A 13,333-nucleotide genomic window follows, 5' to 3' on the forward strand; every position below is an offset into this window, starting at 1 on the left:
AGCATATTACACTGTGTGGGGCCACTGTGTAGCAAATTATAATGTGTGTGGGCCACTGTGGAGCATATTATATTGTAAGAGGACCACTGTGGAGCATATTATACTTTGTTGGGGGCTACTGTGGAGCATATTACACTGTATGGGGACCACTGTGGAGAATATTATATCATGTGGAGACCACTGTGGAGCATATTGTACTGTAGGCCACTGTTGAACTTTATACTGTAAGGGGCCCCCATGGAGCATATTATACTGTGTGGGGGATACGGTGAACAATATGATACTGGGTGGGACCCCTTCATTATTTACATCACATATTTATTTTATTGCAGACATGATATTATCACAGGCTGTAATTACTTTGCACAGTCACTATAAAACAGATCTGGGCAATGTAAATAGTGAATGGGTGAGGGTGCTTGCAAAAGCACCATAGTCTCTTTAAACACTTGATCAGCAGGGCCCTGGGTGTTAGACCCCCCTGATCTCTTAGATCTCAGTCATCAGGAGAACCGAAAGCCCCCCAAGTCAGCCTCATTAATGAGGTGCCAATGAGCATGTGTGACCAGTGTTTCATTAACTAGGAGGCCTTAGGAGAACTTTTGGTCTCCCATCCTTTTGATGAAATCTTGAGATGGGAATGACACTTTAAGGGTTTAATCACATGTTACAGCCATTTAGTAGTTTTTCTTCAATTTTTTGTATATCCACAATTTTGGAAAAGTAAAATGTGTGAGTCAAACCTTATGTTGTAGAAGTTGCCTAAAAGTGGCCATGTTGAACATCAATATCGTTCCCAGTGGCAACTTCAAAACTAGATTCAACTGCACAAGAAATCTTATATTCTCCACGTCCACTGAAGTGTCCTGTGCACAACTTATTATAGAAAGCCTGGTTTGCATGCCCACAGGGCTCAGCAGAATAATATGGCCAGACACACAGCAATATTGTCCACACAGCCCTGCTCCCTGCACATAGTTGCATGTCATATCATTGGCCAAGTAGGGAATTAATGTCCGAAACCCGAGAGAGGCAAGTTTTACCTGAAGAGTTTGTTAGATACTCAGATTTCAGGCGTGATCATCTGACATCAGCTGCAGCTGTCTTGTGAGGACTCTCTGGCCGACACTCTCGCACTTGGGAATAGTCTCTGCCACAAAACTTCTCTCTTGGAGATTTCTCATGTGCATCTGACAAGGTAAATCCCATTTTTCCAATTATCTGTCTTGTCCATCTTCTGGCACTCAACTAGAGACGAATTCACAGAAAATACTTGTATACACTTCCATGCAGTAATTCATATGCTATATACTGATAAGAGCCAAGAAGACAGTGGGCACATGTATAGATAGTACTCTATTGAGAAGTACTATGGTCGGTCCATGAATATGGGAACTACTATTATTCTAAAAACAGTTTTAGCCATTTTTCATACGTTTTCTTGAGGAGTGCTGCTTGTTTTAGAAATAAATGTATTGACAAGTTTCTTAGCCATATCGTCATTGTATACTGTGAGACATTTGTAAGCATTTGCCTCAGGTCTGAGACATTTGTCTCATGGATGAGATGTTCATAAAACATAATTCCCACCAGTTGATTTTTTTCCATATGACATACATTTGCTTTTTAGGTTTCATATTCCTATAATGAGCAATATGTTAGAAATAAGGTTCAAGGATCTTCCGTATACCAACTAAGAACAGGAATATCTGGATAATATGCAAAGGTAGATACTGCAGTTCAGGGTTCTCGGTTGCCGAAGGTATCAGTATACCATTCATGCCACTAACAGAATAGCTTTGTATAGGATGTTTTGTGGTCAATTGGCTGTTTCTGTAGTTCAGCTGAAGGAAAATACAGGGTCAAAAATGTAACATATGCGAGGATGATTAAATATGGAGAGTGGTCTGTGTAGGAGATCTTACAAGGAGAAATATGGTAACAAGATGGGCATGGAAAATACGTAACAGAACTTCTACCGCCAGCCAAGTTTTTGACATTAAAGAGACAGGACTTGATTTATGGCAACAAAGTAGTCGTCAAGATGGGAGGGGCTGGGACTGTCATAGTAAACAACTTCTGACTTTCCAGACTTTGATTCATTATGAATATATCAGGCAATAGTTTATGAGCATTTCTTATGCTGCCATATGGTGCCACCATAGAGCACTGTATTATAGGAATTCTGACTCCATTGCAGAATTCTAAAATCATTTTTTTGCATGATACAAACTTGATTTAATAGAGAAAAAAAACCTTTGTATGAAATTGCAGGCATGGTATATTATGATGTATTAAAGGCCGGACCCGCTTGGTAAATCAGGCATGCCTTGCTTCTGTCAAGCCCTTTGTTAAGACTGTCGTACAAAACTCCAGTCTTAACAAATCAGCCCCATTTTGTCTATGATTTAGACAGTGCAAACTTAGCTTAGACAGACCTAACATCATTCACCAGAGAAACTGCGTCCATGTGTGTTCTGTATTTACCAGCCTGCACCTTATGCCAGAAGCAGGACTGCACGTATCATAGTTATCTATGCTGCTAGGAGTCCCTACCTTCCAACAATATGCTGTCCCGTACTATAATCGGCAAAGAACTGTTTGTGGCTGGGTATGTTGCATGCCCCATTTCAGAACACATTGGTTGCAATGTGTCTATTCACATAGCTTTTTATAACTGACCATTTTCAATGACTGTCATAAAAACTGACATGCTCTATCTTTGTCCAATTTCATGGATACACAGACCCAATAAAAATTGATGGATTAATTTTTAACTGATCTAAAACGGATTGGTGGGTTGGGTCAAAAAAGTAAAAGCAATGAAATTCATCCGCTTTTTTTCCACTGACAGTTACAACCTGATGTAAAACTGATGGCACTCACCCATCAAAAACGGCTGTTAAAGACAGACATATACAGTCATCAAAAACGTCACTGTCGTGTAAAGTCTTAAACTCCAGCAGATTTTTCACTCTGGCTTAAGCTCAGTGATAAATCTGGTGCCTTGTTATACTGCCTAGTGTAAGGGCACATTCACATGACCGAGTTTCGGCTGGTCCGTGTGTTGGCCAGATTAACCGGCTTGCGCCTTTGCCGGGAGAGTTAGGATGCATTCACACGGAGTAACGTGCCGCGTGACCTGGCACGTATACGCCGTGTGAGATTTTGAGTGCCGTATACGCTCCCATTGATTTCCATGGGAGCCTGGATCGTATACGCCGCGTTATCAAAATAATCACGGCCGCAAAATATTGCGGCGTATACGTTCCAGGCTCCCATAGAAATCAATGGGAGCATATACGGCGCTCAAAATCTCCCACGGCGTATACGTGCCAGGTCACGTGGCACATTACTCCATGTGAATGCACCCTTAGGCCCCTTGCAGATGACCGTGGCCATGATCAGTGTGATATCCGTGTGCTTCCTAGATAGCACACTTTCCCATTCATTTCTACGGCCCATACACTTGACCGTGAATTACACAGTCACGTGTGCAGGCCGACAGTCCGGGCTGCAAAATATAGAACAGGATTTATTTCTGTCCTATTTTGCAGCCTTTGTTTTGGAGGATTCTATTCATTTAATAAAAGAAGTTGTGGAAGCATGACCAGTGCATGGGCAGCCACGAGTGACATCCATGTGTGTCCCGTGTGCACCTGTACCTTTAATTCATGGTCCCTTTAACACACGGTCATCTGAAACCAGCCCAACTTCTAGCATTATCTATGCTCCCTACCTTCCAGCTATACCCAGTAAAACCCTTTAAAATCCCATGAAGTATCTCAAGCATCACTTCATATACATATAGAAACATGTAGTTTACATATACATGTTTTATCTTTCCCTTTGTGACGAACATATGCACCAGTCACTCATTTTTTGATTAATTATATTACTATTGCATTACTCATTGATAGAGATGAGCGAACAGTGTTCTATCGAACTCATGTTCGATCGGATATTAGGCTGTTCGGCATGTTCGAATCGAATCGAACACCGCGTGGTAAAGTGCGCCATTACTCGATTCCCCTCCCACCTTCCCTGGCGCCTTTTTTGCTCCAATAACAGCGCAGGGTAGGTGGGACAGGAACTACGACACCGGTGACGTTGAAAAAAGTAGGCAAAACCCATTGGCTGCCGAAAACATGTGACCTCTAATTTAAAAGAACAGCGACGCCCAGCTTCGCGTCATTCTGAGCTTGCAATTCACCGGGGACGGAGGTTTCCATCCATTTAGCTAGGGGTTAGATTCTGGGTAGGCAGGGACAGGCTAGGATAGGAAGGAGAAGACAACCAACAGCTCTTATAAGAGCTAAATTCCAGGGAGAAGCTTGTCAGTGTAACGTGGCACTGACGGGCTCAATCGCCGCAACCCAGCTTTCCCAGGATCCTGAATGGAATACACTGTCAGTGTATTCCCGTATACCCGATATATACCCCCGATACCCGTTCCAACGGTGTGCCCCCCCACCTTCACCCCAGAAATACCCTGCAAGTCCCCTAGCAATAGAATTGGGGCTATATACACCCACTATTTTTGATACTGCCATATAGTGCCATTGTCTCACTGGGAATTCAAAGAATATATTGGGCTTACATATAACTTCAATTCCAGGGAGAAGCTTGTCAGTGTAACGTGGCACTGACGGGCTCAATCGCCGCAACCCAGCTTTCCCAGGATCCTGAATGGAATACACTGACAGTGTATTCCCGTATACCCGATATATACCCCCGATACCCGTTCCAACGGTGTGCCCCCCCACCTTCACCCCAGAAATACACTGCAAGTCCCCTAGCAATAGAATTGGGGCTATACAGTATACACCCACTATTTTTGCTACTGCCATATAGTGCCATTGTCTGACTGGGAATTCAAAGAATATATTGGGGTTACGTGCACCCACAATTTTTGCTACTGGTATATAGTGCCATTGTCTGACTGGGAATTCAAAGAATATATTGGGGTTATAAATACCCTCATTTCTTGCTACTGGTATATAGTGCCATTGTCTGACTGGGAATTCAAAGAATATATTGGGGTTACAAATACCCTCATTTCTTGCTACTGGTATATAGTGCCAGTTTCTGACTGGTAATTCAAAGAATATATTGGGGTTATAAATACCCTCATTTCTTGCTACTGGTATATAGTGCCATTGTCTGACTGGGAATTCAAAGAATATATTGGGGTTATAAATACCCTCATTTCTTGCTACTGGTATATAGTGCCATTGTCTGACTGGGAATTCAAAGAATATATTGGGGTTACAAATACCCTCATTTCTTGCTACTGCCATATAGTGCCAGTTTCTGACTGGTAATTCAAAGAATATATTGGGGTTATAAATACCCTCATTTCTTGCTACTGGTATATAGTGCCATTGTCTGACTGGGAATTCAAAGAATATATTGGGGTTACAAATACCCTCATTTCTTGCTACTGGTATATAGTGCCATTGTCTGACTGGTAATTCAAAGAATATATTGGGGTTACAAATACCCTCATTTCTTGCTACTGGTATATAGTGCCATTGTCTGACTGGGAATTCAAAGAATATATTGGGGTTACAAATACCCTCATTTCTTGCTACTGGTATATAGTGCCATTGTCTGACTGGGAATTCAAAGAATATATTGGGGTTACAAATACCCTCATTTCTTGCTACTGGTATATAGTGCCATTGTCTGACTGGGAATTCAAAGAATATATTGGGGTTACAAATACCCTCATTTCTTGCTACTGGTATATAGTGCCATTGTCTGACTGGGAATTCAAAGAATATATTGGGGTTATAAATACCCTCATTTCTTGCTACTGGTATATAGTGCCATTGTCTGACTGGGAATTCAAAGAATATATTGGGGTTATAAATACCCTCATTTCTTGCTACTGGTATATAGTGCCATTGTCTGACTGGGAATTCAAAGAATATATTGGGGTTACAAATACCCTCATTTCTTGCTACTGCCATATAGTGCCAGTTTCTGACTGGTAATTCAAAGAATATATTGGGGTTACGTGCACCCACAATTTTTGCTACTGGTATATAGTGCCATTGTCTGACTGGGAATTCAAAGAATATATTGGGGTTACAAATACCCTCATTTCTTGCTACTGCCATATAGTGCCAGTTTCTGACTGGTAATTCAAAGAATATATTGGGGTTACGTGCACCCACAATTTTTGCTACTGGTATATAGTGCCATTGTCTGACTGGGAATTCAAAGAATATATTGGGGTTACAAATACCCTCATTTCTTGCTACTGCCATATAGTGCCAGTTTCTGACTGGTAATTCAAAAAATATATTGGGGTTACGTGCACCCACAATTTTTGCTACTGGTATATAGTTCCATTGTCTCACTGGGAATTCAAAGAATATATTGGGGTTACGTGCACCCACAATTTTTGCTACTGGTATATAGTGCCATTGTCTGACTGAGAATTCAAAGAATATATTGGGGTTACAAATACCCTCATTTCTTGCTACTGGTATATAGTGCCATTGTCTGACTGGGAATTCAAAGAATATATTGGGGTTACAAATACCCTCATTTCTTGCTACTGGTATATAGTGCCATTGTCTGACTGGGAATTCAAAGAATATATTGGGGTTACAAATACCCTCATTTCTTGCTACTGCCATATAGTGCCAGTTTCTGACTGGTAATTCAAAGAATATATTGGGGTTACGTGCACACACAATTTTTGCTACTGGTATATAGTGCCATTGTCTCACTGGGAATTCAAAGAATATATTGGGGTTACAAATACCCTCATTTCTTGCTACTGCCATATAGTGCCAGTTTCTGACTGGTAATTCAAAGAATATATTGGGGTTACGTGCACCCACAATTTTTGCTACTGGTATATAGTGCCATTGTCTCACTGGGAATTCAAAGAATATATTGGGGTTACAAATACCCTCATTTCTTGCTACTGGTATATAGTGCCATTGTCTGACTGGGAATTCAAAGAATATATTGGGGTTACAAATACCCTCATTTCTTGCTACTGGTATATAGTGCCATTGTCTGACTGGGAATTCAAAGAATATATTGGGGTTACAAATACCCTCATTTCTTGCTACTGGTATATAGTGCCATTGTCTGACTGGGAATTCAAAGAATATATTGGGGTTATAAATACCCTCATTTCTTGCTACTGGTATATAGTGCCATTGTCTGACTGGGAATTCAAAGAATATATTGGGGTTATAAATACCCTCATTTCTTGCTACTGGTATATAGTGAAATTGTCTGACTGGGAATTCAAAGAATATATTGGGGTTACAAATACCCTCATTTCTTGCTACTGCCATATAGTGCCAGTTTCTGACTGGTAATTCAAAGAATATATTGGGGTTATAAATACCCTCATTTCTTGCTACTGGTATATAGTGCCATTGTCTGACTGGGAATTCAAAGAATATATTGGGGTTACAAATACCCTCATTTCTTGCTACTGCCATATAGTGCCAGTTTCTGACTGGTAATTCAAAGAATATATTGGGGTTACGTGCACCCACAATTTTTGCTACTGGTATATAGTGCCATTGTCTGACTGGGAATTCAAAGAATATATTGGAGTTACAAATACCCTCATTTCTTGCTACTGGTATATAGTGCCATTGTCTGACTGGGAATTCAAAGAATATATTGGGGTTACAAATACCCTCATTTCTTGCTACTGGTATATAGTGCCATTGTCTGACTGGGAATTCAAAGAATATATTGGGGTTACAAATACCCTCATTTCTTGCTACTGCCATATAGTGCCAGTTTCTGACTGGTAATTCAAAAAATATATTGGGGTTACGTGCACCCACAATTTTTGCTACTGGTATATAGTTCCATTGTCTCACTGGGAATTCAAAGAATATATTGGGGTTACGTGCACCCACAATTTTTGCTACTGGTATATAGTGCCATTGTCTGACTGAGAATTCAAAGAATATATTGGGGTTACAAATACCCTCATTTCTTGCTACTGGTATATAGTGCCATTGTCTGACTGGGAATTCAAAGAATATATTGGGGTTACAAATACCCTCATTTCTTGCTACTGGTATATAGTGCCATTGTCTGACTGGGAATTCAAAGAATATATTGGGGTTACAAATACCCTCATTTCTTGCTACTGCCATATAGTGCCAGTTTCTGACTGGTAATTCAAAGAATATATTGGGGTTACGTGCACACACAATTTTTGCTACTGGTATATAGTGCCATTGTCTCACTGGGAATTCAAAGAATATATTGGGGTTACAAATACCCTCATTTCTTGCTACTGCCATATAGTGCCAGTTTCTGACTGGTAATTCAAAGAATATATTGGGGTTACGTGCACCCACAATTTTTGCTACTGGTATATAGTGCCATTGTCTCACTGGGAATTCAAAGAATATATTGGGGTTACAAATACCCTCATTTCTTGCTACTGGTATATAGTGCCATTGTCTGACTGGGAATTCAAAGAATATATTGGGGTTACAAATACCCTCATTTCTTGCTACTGGTATATAGTGCCATTGTCTGACTGGGAATTCAAAGAATATATTGGGGTTACAAATACCCTCATTTCTTGCTACTGGTATATAGTGCCATTGTCTGACTGGGAATTCAAAGAATATATTGGGGTTATAAATACCCTCATTTCTTGCTACTGGTATATAGTGCCATTGTCTGACTGGGAATTCAAAGAATATATTGGGGTTATAAATACCCTCATTTCTTGCTACTGGTATATAGTGAAATTGTCTGACTGGGAATTCAAAGAATATATTGGGGTTACAAATACCCTCATTTCTTGCTACTGCCATATAGTGCCAGTTTCTGACTGGTAATTCAAAGAATATATTGGGGTTATAAATACCCTCATTTCTTGCTACTGGTATATAGTGCCATTGTCTGACTGGGAATTCAAAGAATATATTGGGGTTACAAATACCCTCATTTCTTGCTACTGCCATATAGTGCCAGTTTCTGACTGGTAATTCAAAGAATATATTGGGGTTACGTGCACCCACAATTTTTGCTACTGGTATATAGTGCCATTGTCTGACTGGGAATTCAAAGAATATATTGGAGTTACAAATACCCTCATTTCTTGCTACTGGTATATAGTGCCATTGTCTGACTGGGAATTCAAAGAATATATTGGGGTTACAAATACCCTCATTTCTTGCTACTGGTATATAGTGCCATTGTCTGACTGGGAATTCAAAGAATATATTGGGGTTACAAATACCCTCATTTCTTGCTACTGGTATATAGTGCCATTGTCTGACTGGGAATTCAAAGAATATATTGGGGTTACAAATACCCTCATTTCTTGCTACTGGTATATAGTGCCATTGTCTGACTGGGAATTCAAAGAATATATTGGGGTTATAAATACCCTCATTTCTTGCTACTGCCATATAGTGCCAGTTTCTGACTGGTAATTCAAAGAATATATTGGGGTTATAAATACCCTCATTTCTTGCTACTGGTATATAGTGCCATTGTCTGACTGGGAATTCAAAGAATATATTGGGGTTACAAATACCCTCATTTCTTGCTACTGCCATATAGTGCCAGTTTCTGACTGGTAATTCAAAGAATATATTGGGGTTACGTGCACCCACAATTTTTGCTACTGGTATATAGTGCCATTGTCTGACTGGGAATTCAAAGAATATATTGGGGTTACAAATACCCTCATTTCTTGCTACTGGTATATAGTGCCATTGTCTGACTGGGAATTCAAAGAATATATTGGGGTTACAAATACCCTCATTTCTTGCTACTGCCATATAGTGCCAGTTTCTGACTGGTAATTCAAAGAATATATTGGGGTTATAAATACCCTCATTTCTTGCTACTGGTATATAGTGCCATTGTCTGACTGGGAATTCAAAGAATATATTGGGGTTATAAATACCCTCATTTCTTGCTACTGGTATATAGTGCCATTGTCTGACTGGGAATTCAAAGAATATATTGGGGTTACAAATACCCTCATTTCTTGCTACTGCCATATAGTGCCAGTTTCTGACTGGTAATTCAAAGAATATATTGGGGTTACGTGCACCCACAATTTTTGCTACTGGTATATAGTGCCATTGTCTGACTGGGAATTCAAAGAATATATTGGAGTTACAAATACCCTCATTTCTTGCTACTGGTATATAGTGCCTTTGTCTGACTGGGAATTCAAAGAATATATTGGGGTTACAAATACCCTCATTTCTTGCTACTGGTATATAGTGCCATTGTCTGACTGGGAATTCAAAGAATATATTGGGGTTATAAATACCCTCATTTCTTGCTACTGCCATATAGTGCCAGTTTCTGACTGGTAATTCAAAGAATATATTGGGGTTACGTGCACCCACAATTTTTGCTACTGGTATATAGTGCCATTGTCTGACTGGGAATTCAAAGAATATATTGGGGTTACAAATACCCTCATTTCTTGCTACTGGTATATAGTGCCATTGTCTGACTGGGAATTCAAAGAATATATTGGGGTTACAAATACCCTCATTTCTTGCTACTGGTATATAGTGCCATTGTCTGACTGGGAATTCAAAGAATATATTGGGGTTATAAATACCCTCATTTCTTGCTACTGGTATATAGTGCCATTGTCTGACTGGGAATTCAAAGAATATATTGGGGTTACGTGCACCCACAATTTTTGCTACTGGTATATAGTGCCAATTTCTAACTGGGAATTCAAAATGCGCAAGGCTCCCGGAAAGGGACGTGGACGAGGCCGTGGGCGAGGTCGGGGGAATGGTTCTGGGGAGCAAGGTAGCAGTGAAGCCACAGGGCGTCCCGTGCCTACTCCTGTGGGGCAGCAAGCATTGCGCCACTCCACAGTGCCAGGGTTGCTTGCCACATTAACTAAACTGCAGGGTACAAACCTTAGTAGGCCCGAGAACCAGGAACAGGTCTTGCAATGGCTGTCAGAGAACGCTTACAGCACATTGTCCAGCAGCCAGTCAGACTCTGCCTCCTCTCCTCCTATTACCCAACAGTCTTGTCCTCCTTCCTCCCAAATTTCCCAAGCTTCACAGAACAATAACCCCAACTGTCCCTGCTCCCCAGAGCTGTTCTCCGCTCCTTTCATTGTCCCTCAACCTGCCTCTCCACGTCACGATTCCACGAACTTAACAGAGGAGCATCTGTGTCCAGAGCTAAAACACTAGAGTCTCCTCCATCTCCGTTCGATTTGGTGGTGGATGACCAGCAACCCACCCTCATCGACGATGATGTGACGCAGTTGCCGTCAGGGCATCCAGTTGACCGGCGCATTGTGCGGGAGGAGGAGATGAGACAGGAGTTGGAAGAGGAAGTGGTGGATGATGAGGACACTGACCCGACCTGGACAGGGGGGATGTCAAGCGGGGAAAGTAGTGTGGATGTTGAGGCAGGTGCAGCACCAAAAAGGGTAGCTAGAGGCAGAGGCAGAGGTCAGCAGCTTAGGCGAAGCCAGGCCACACCCGGAATCTCCCAAGATGTTCCAGTTCGTACCCAGCCCCGAAAAACTCCCACCTCGAGGGCACGTTTCTCGAAGGTGTGGAGTTTTTTCAAGGAATGCGCCGAGGACAGATATAGTGTTGTCTGCACAATTTGCCTCTCGAAATTGATTAGGGGCTCTGAGAAGAGCAACCTGTCCACCACTTCAATGCGCCGTCATTTGGAATCCAAGCACTGGAATCAGTGGCAGGCAGCAACGGCAGGACAAAGGCCGCCTGCCGTTCACGCCACTGCCACTGCCTCTGCCACTGCCTCTGCCTCTGCCACTGCCACTGCTGACTGTGCTGGCGATGCACTCCAGAGGACGAGCCAGGACACCACTTCATCTGCCTCCGCCACTTTGTTGACTTCTCCCTCATCCTCCCCTGTTCCTGTCTTATCTCCTTCTCCTGCACCATCAAAGGCACCATCAGGCGCTTCTTTACAACAACCCACCATCTCTCAGACATTGGAGCGGCGGCAGAAATACACTGCTAACCACCCACACGCGCAAGCCTTGAACGCCAACATCGCTAAACTGCTGGCCCAGGAGATGTTGGCGTTCCGGCTTGTTGAAACTCCCGCCTTCCTGGACCTGATGGCAACTGCGGCACCTCACTATGCCGTCCCTAGTCGTCACTACTTCTCCCGATGTGCCGTCCCCGCCTTGCACCAGCACGTGTCACTCAACATCAGGCGGGCCCTTAGTTCCGCGCTTTGCACAAAGGTCCACTTGACCACCGACGCGTGGACAAGTGCATGCGGACAGGGACGCTACATTTCACTGACGGCACACTGGGTGAATGTAGTTGAGGCTGGGACTGCTTCCCAAACTGGCCCGGTGTACCTCGTCTCCCCGCCTAACATTCCTGGCAGGGACACGAGAAGAACACCCCCCTCCTCCTCCTCCTCTACCGCCTCCTCCTCCGCCACCGCCTCCTCCTCCGCTGTTAGATTGACCCCAGCTACGAGTTGGAAACGTTGCAGCACTGGCGTTGGTAGACGTCAGCAGGCTGTGCTGAAGCTGATCAGCTTGGGGGACAGACAGCACACTGCCTCCAAGGTGAGGGATGCCCTCCTCGATGAGACGGCAATATGGTTTGAGCCGCTGCACCTGGGCCCAGGCATGGTCGTTTGTGATAACAGCCGGAACCTGGTAGCAGCTCTGGAGCTTGCCGGACTCCAACATGTTCCATGCCTGGCCCACGTCTTCAACCTAGTGGTGCAACGTTTCCTAAAGAGCTACCCCAATGTTCCAGAGCTACTGGTGAAAGTGCGGCGCATGTGCGCCCACTTTCGCAAGTCGACAGTAGCCGCTGCTAGCTTAAAATCTCTCCAGCAACGCCTGCATGTGCCACAACACCGGCTTTTGTGCAACGTCCCCACACGCTGGAACTCAACGTTTCAGATGTTGAATAGAGTGGTTGAGCAGCAGAGACCTTTGATGGAATACCAGCTACAAAACCCTAGGGTGCCACAAAGTCAGCTGCCTCAGTTTCACATCCATGAGTGGCCATGGATGAGAGACCTTTGTGACATCCTATGGGTCTTTGAGGAGTCCACAAGGAGGGTGAGCTCTGAGGATGCGATGGTGAGCCTTACAATCCCGCTCTTGTGTGTTCTGAGAGAATCCCTGATTGACATCAGGGATAACTCAGATCACACAGAGGAGTTAGGGATAGCATCCGATCCATCACAGCTGGAGAGTAGGTCCACACATCTGTCCGCTTCACTGCGTTTAATGGAGGAGGAGGAGGAGGAGGAAGAAGAGTTGTCCGATGATGTGATGGTGATACAGGAGGCTTCCGGGCAACTTCGAATC

The 13,333-nt window shown here is 43.0% G+C and overlaps 1 protein-coding gene across 1 annotated transcript in view; it reads left to right on the plus strand.

The window, feature by feature from the left end:
* Window positions 1-1,092: 1,092 nt before the first annotated feature.
* Window positions 1,093-13,333, plus strand: part of LOC142208541 (sodium channel protein type 4 subunit alpha-like) — a 137,662-nt gene continuing 125,421 nt past the window's right edge. Inside the window, exon 1 of the mRNA XM_075277133.1 lies at window positions 1,093-1,198. The gene's annotated coding sequence lies outside the window, so the exon portion shown is untranslated. The remainder of the gene's footprint in view (window positions 1,199-13,333) is intronic.

Source organism: Leptodactylus fuscus, chromosome 6 (assembly GCF_031893055.1).
Source record: "Leptodactylus fuscus isolate aLepFus1 chromosome 6, aLepFus1.hap2, whole genome shotgun sequence".
Lineage (NCBI taxonomy): Eukaryota > Metazoa > Chordata > Amphibia > Anura > Leptodactylidae > Leptodactylus > Leptodactylus fuscus.